This window comes from Coregonus clupeaformis, chromosome 17 (genome assembly GCF_020615455.1).
Source record: "Coregonus clupeaformis isolate EN_2021a chromosome 17, ASM2061545v1, whole genome shotgun sequence".
NCBI classification, from domain to species: domain Eukaryota; kingdom Metazoa; phylum Chordata; class Actinopteri; order Salmoniformes; family Salmonidae; genus Coregonus; species Coregonus clupeaformis.
In genome coordinates this window covers 49603057-49609308 of record NC_059208.1, presented here as the reverse complement: position 1 = coordinate 49609308, position 6252 = coordinate 49603057, and the positions used below count along the sequence as shown (strand labels likewise).

At 45.2% G+C, this 6252-nt stretch overlaps 1 pseudogene; it reads left to right on the top strand.

The window, feature by feature from the left end:
• The first annotated feature begins 1602 nt into the window (after nt 1-1602).
• LOC121585654 lies at nt 1603-5866 on the top strand (annotated as a pseudogene).
• Nucleotides 5867-6252: the final 386 nt, after the last annotated feature.

Genomic DNA, 6252 nt, shown 5'->3' with positions numbered 1-6252 from the left:
TTGTTTGTTGTACTTAGTCAATGAAAAATGTGCTTAGAGTTTTGAAACAACTGCCTTTTAGTCTGTTTTGAGCTTTGTACTGAGAGTTGTGAAAATTTAGCCTACCACATACTTGTGAAAATTGCACCAAAGCGATTGAAAAAAAAATCTGTAATGTGTTTGTGTGATATGTGCCTTTCTGTATAGAAAATAATTAAAGAGAGCATAACAGATCAGAGAGAGACAGAGAGAGAGAGAGAGAGAGAGAGAGAGAGAGAGAGAAGAGAGAGAGAGAGAGAGAGAGAGAGAGAGAGAGAGAGAGAGAGAGAGAGAGAGAGAGAGCATATAGCACCAGGAATGGGATCACCAGTCCCCCTATAGCTTCCCCTTTTCTCTGCAACATAAAATGTAATCACCATTCATTTCTCAAACAGCCTCATAACGGGATGTTCAAGCAGCAGTTTCTCCTCAGGCTGTAAGAGCCTTACAACATCGACATCCCGTTATTAAATCAACTGATCATTCTACATAATGAAAAGGAGTAGCCGTAAAATGAGAGTAACACACTGCATGCTGGCTTTTGGCGCAACGTTATTATTATTGTGTCACTGATTCTTTTTGATGGGTAAACACTTGTGGTCTTCGAATCTCGTCATGTGGCTCAGCTAGCCTGCCTCAATGAAATCAAAACCCTACAATGCCTCTGTCCCAGCAGATAACACTAAAAACGACTTAGATTTACAGTCCCCAATCTAGTGAAATAACATAATGCACATTGAATCATATGGTTGTGGTAAAGTGCAGTTTAGAGTGACGGGTGCACCGGACTCACATCTCCATGCCAACCAGCTGACGCTGTTGACTGACAACCTCACACGCACGAACGCGCAAACACATACGCAATAGTGTTGTAGTAAATTGATAGTTATCCCGATCAAGTACATTTAAGGATTCTTGAAAGGTTTTACAAAAGCTGTGCTCGAATTTATTTCCTTTATAATGTCGACAAAATGACTGATATTACAGGGCAAGCACTCTATTGATCCTGACATATGGTTAGCAGTGGAACCTAGAACAATTGAACCATGGTCTGTCAGCATAGACTGAGCAACTCTGGATCAAAAACACACACACTCTCTCTCTCTCTCTCTCTCTCTCTCTCTCTCTCTCTCTCTCTCTCTCTCTCTCTCTCTCTATCTCTCTCTCTATCTCTCTCTCTCTCTGATCTGTTATGCTCTCTTTAATTATTTTAGTTTTTTGTGTGGAGGGGCGTCGTTTATAACCCCTCGTCTGACAGTCATCCGAGCAGGGCCGGTTAGCAGAAGCCTTGTTTGCTGTTCCCCGCTCTACATGCGACCTGAGCGCCATCCACCGTCGTCTGCGTCCCGGCTCATTGTTTGCTCCGCCAATAAATTAGTGGTTAAGCACGTCACCTTGATCGACGAGTGCTTGGAATTTAAAGACCCACTCAAACACCAATCTGTCATGCTAAGGGCCACACGTGACTGCCGACCGTTTCATTGATAACCGTAAAGGTGGTATGGTCACCCAAGGTGAGACAGATAGAGAGTCATCAGAAGACCGGGCCTGTTGTAGACTGTCTCTCAGTCCTGCTGAGAGGATGCTACAATGAGCAGCTTCTTAGATTACTCGGTGATGAGCGGCGATGGCGGGTCCTCCTCATTGAGATCATTCCACTCGGACCACGGAATTACAACTTTCCAGTCGTGCGCGGTCAATGTGAACAACTGTGGGGCAGAAAAGCGCTTCATGCCCAGTAGGGCTTCCCCGGATGGCATCCCTCACCAGACATGGTCCTACCAGACTCCTACTGGCTCTCTGGGTTTAGCCTACGGTGCCCATCCGGCCTGCATCTCGGGCTATGAACGCCAGGGCTTCTGTACCACCTACAACCATTACGCACTGAATCAGGAAGTGGAGTCGGCCGCGGGGTTCCCCCAGTGCGCCCGGTTAATGTACTCCGGGAACATTTCCTCACCCATGGTACCGCAGCATTGCAAAGGTTACGGGGGCGCGCCCCTGGGTCAGCTCAAGTACACTCATGCTACCTTTGGTGGCGGGCACGAGCAGGCCAACCTGCCTCCTTTCACTGGGTGCTCGAACCCACTGTCACCCCTGTACGCGGCCCACCTTGAAACGTGCTGCTCGCCCCTGTCCGACAGCGCCTCCAACTCACAGACCTTCGACTGGATGAAAGTGAAGAGGATCCCGCCATTGACATGTGAGTGTCATGCATAAGGGGACAGGAAAATGCAGGTGTATGTCACACCTCTCAGTGTTGGGTATGGATAGGAATGTAGCCATAATGTCATAACTCCAATAATAAAGTCATATACTGAACAAAAAAAGAAATGCAACATGCAACAATTTCAATGATTTTACTGAGTTACAGTTCATAAAAGGAAATCATTCAATTTAAATAAATTCATTAGGCCCTAATCTATGGATTTCACATGAATGGTCAGGGGCACAGCCATTGGTGGGCCACCCACTTGGGAGCCAGGCCCACCCACTGGGGAGCCAGGCCCAGCCAATCAGAATGTTTGTCTCACAAAAGGGCTTTATAACAGACAGAAATACTCCTCATATCCAGGGGGCTCTGAGGTACTGGAACACATTGAGAAGAAAAATGTGAAAAACACAGAAATATCACCATCTTTCTCTGGATTTTTGGACTTGAAAAATGTCTAACTCGATTGCCTTTTCTTATCCATTTTTTATTTGGCTTTCCCACAATTCAAATTCAGTAGGGAGATGACTAGACTAGGCTACATGACGTGATTACGTAGGGACCTCTTCACTAGCTGACCCCCACTACCAAGACCTGTGTCAAGACCAGTTACTTACCCCCACTGGCCCTCCCCATAACCTCTATGTACAAATAAGAGAGCAGCTCTGGAATCAGTGTGGCAGGATAGGATGATTACATAGAAGGATCACCGCGCTTTTACATTATGGTCTTTCTGGGGGGCGGGAGAAATAACGAGGAGGCAACTTTATTTAATGCTGATCGCTTTTATTAGAATGTCTGCATTGGACCACCCATACACAAAAAAATGTATGCACGCATGACTGTAAGTTGCTTTGGATAAAAGCGTCTGCTAAATGGCATATTATTATTATTATTATTATTGTGAACAGTGAAATAATTAATAAATCATGCCGCGAGAGGTACCGGATCTGGGCAAATAGGTGCCGGAACAAACAAAGTCAAATCTGAGAGGTGCTGGATCCTGTTCTGGCAGGATCCGGCTCAAATTCAGCACTGCTCACAACAGGAGAAAGTAACCCGAGTGCAGAGTGGAAGATGAGAGTTTGGTCATTCCAGTTTCAAATAGATATGACAGCACTATGATGCCCTCTGGCACAACATCACAATGCCATGGCAGCCATTCTGACGCCACAAATATCCTATCCAAATGTGCATGGTGAGTGACATTATCGAATGCTGCTTAGATACAGTAACATGGCATTCAGCTCTGGGTTATTCAGCTCTGAAGCTTGCCAAACTCTCCTTTGTGACTTGTGTTTTGAACATAACTCTTAAAGCGTTGGGCCATATACAATTACCAGTCATAAGCCTGGTAAGCTTTTGGTATGGTGTCTGGTTTCTCTCTGGTGTGATATGTGGCATGGGGGTGTTGGAGAAAGTGGTAATCCAAGAGATGGCATCTAATACCCAGCCAGGACGTGTGTAATTGGCTGTGAAAAAGTGATGAACTGTCCTACTGGGCACACACTGGTTGAATCAACGTTGTTTCCACATCCTTGCAATGAAATTATGTTGAACCAATGTGGAATAGACATTGAATTGATGTCTGTGCCCAGTGGGGTTTGCCTTTGTGTAAAATATTGAGTACAAAGTATATAAACATTCCAATTATGTCATAATAAGTGAATTGACTCTTCGCTAAGCCCCGCCCTAGAATTTGGGGCAACCAATCGCAGAACTCAAATGGATAGCAACTGTCATTGAGTCTGACACCTTGAACAAGTTCACCTTTCAAACCCTTGGAAGACAAGGAGGGTTATGGCAAAAACAGAGTTTTCATCAAAACATTCATTGTTTAAATGGCTAAATAATTGAACAGTGCACCAGGGGTACATGCAACTATGACACCTGAAATACAGAGCCTGTTAAAGTGTTTCTTGAAACTGAAATTATACTGTTGTTGCATTGTCAACAAGTTTGACCAATTTGACTTCAGATTCTGACGTTTATCTACATTTCTCCAAACATCACATTTCTAAGTTGCTTTGACACCCTGGTTTGCTATGGTCCAAGCACCTAGGGGCTGGTTAAATTTAGGCATTCCTTCTGAATGATTAAGTTAAGGGTTAAGGTTTGGGATAGGGTTAAAACAAAGGCTTACGCCCATCCGCCACCGGAGCCGGAGCTCAAGGCTTACGCCCATCCGCCATTCCTGTCCACAACGCCCTAGCAAAGCCCAAGCCTACTTCATGGTAATAGCGCTCACATTTGCCCCTAGTGGCAGGTTTTGAAGGCATCTCCCAACATCCTCGGGACATAGATGGACGTCCAATTTCTAGGTGAATTTTGTTGCTAGTTAATAGCAAATCTATTTTATTTTATTTTTCAGTTGAAATGTATTTATAAAGCCCTTTTTACATCAGCAGATGTAACGTGCTTATACAGAAACCCAGCCTAAAACCCCAAACAGCAAACAATGCAGATGTAGAAGCACGGTGGTTAGGAAAAACTCCCTAGAAAGTCAGAGGAACCAGGCTCTGAGGGGTGGTCAGTCCTCTTCTGGCTGTGCCAGGTGGAGATTATAAGAGTACATGGCCATTAAGGCCAGCTCGTTAAGGCCAGTTAATATAACTCATTTTTTTGTTGTCGACATCAGGATATGATTTGAGAGCACCAAAAGTGGTTAGTAGCTTTGACTGCATGCTGACACAGTGTATTCAGAGCCACCCAGTGGCTAGCCACATAAAAAAACTCATTTTACCAGGTTCCTGTGAAGCAATTGTTATGACAGTCCACCACAACATACCTGAGAGGCTCCCGATTATCAGGGAGTAGACCTAGTCTGTGTTTAATTTAATTGTGTATTAAAACAGTTTGAGTTTGAGATCATTGTGAGGGGTTTTCTCCACTAGTTTAATGGGGAATTTCCCGGGAATTTCCGAAGTTGCAACAGTAACCAAGGGCGGGGCTTAGCGATGGGTCAATTTTGCATGAAAGGGGAGTAAAAATGAACACTTCACAAAAGTCTTGTGGCAATGTTTACAGTGTTGTGCATCTGAACATAGATATTTGAACTAGCTTTAGTTGTGTTAACCTCTGGGGATCAAAAAGTGGATTTAAACCATGACATTACCTACCCAAACATACTGTATGTGCATGGCGCACTATGGCCAAGGATTATGGCTTGTGAGAAATGTGTCACTTCTCCAACTTCCTTAGCTTTTATTTAGTCCTGACCTCCAGGTAGCCCTCATGTTCTCCCTTCATCCCTCTACAGGCAGATGAGGGGAGTATGGCTATGGGGGGCAGCCTACCACCGTCCGGACCAACTTCACCAACAAACAACTCACCGAGCTTGAGAAGGAGTTCCACTTCAACAAGTCCCTGACCCGTGCACAGTGCGTGGAGATCGCCACAGCGTTCCAGCTAAACGAGACTCAGGTCAAACTGTGGTTCCAGAATCGCCGGATGAAACAGAAGAAGCGCAAGAAGGAAGGCCTGCTGCCCAACAAAGCCCCTGCGTCAGACCCAGGGGATAGCTGCCTGGTGAAAGCAGATGATGCCGAGTCTGAGAAGTCCCTCTCTGCCCCTTCTACCCCATCTCCCACCTTTTCAACAGTGTCCTCTGGGGTTGACCCATACTCCTCCAGCTGAAGAACCCCTGCCTTGTGGCACCAATGGTCTACATATACCAAATATGATATACACGTCCTAACCCGGATAGGTTAAATTAATTCTAACAGAGTAAATATAAAAACGTATGCACTACTTGGGAGATACTGAGACAGTGAGATTGGACTATTGTCCAGGCTACGTGGTTAATCTATGGCAGGGGTAGGCAACCCTGTTCCTGGAGTGCCGCAGGTACTGCAGAATTTAGTCCCAACTAGGCACCACTCTGAGCTACTTAGCTAATTGATCAGTTCAGTGATTGCCTAAATTCAACACACCTGGTCTTCCAGGTCGGTTAAATCAAAAACATGAAGTGCCTGCAGCACTCCAGGACCAGGGTTGCCTACCGCTGATCTATGGTGTTGAAA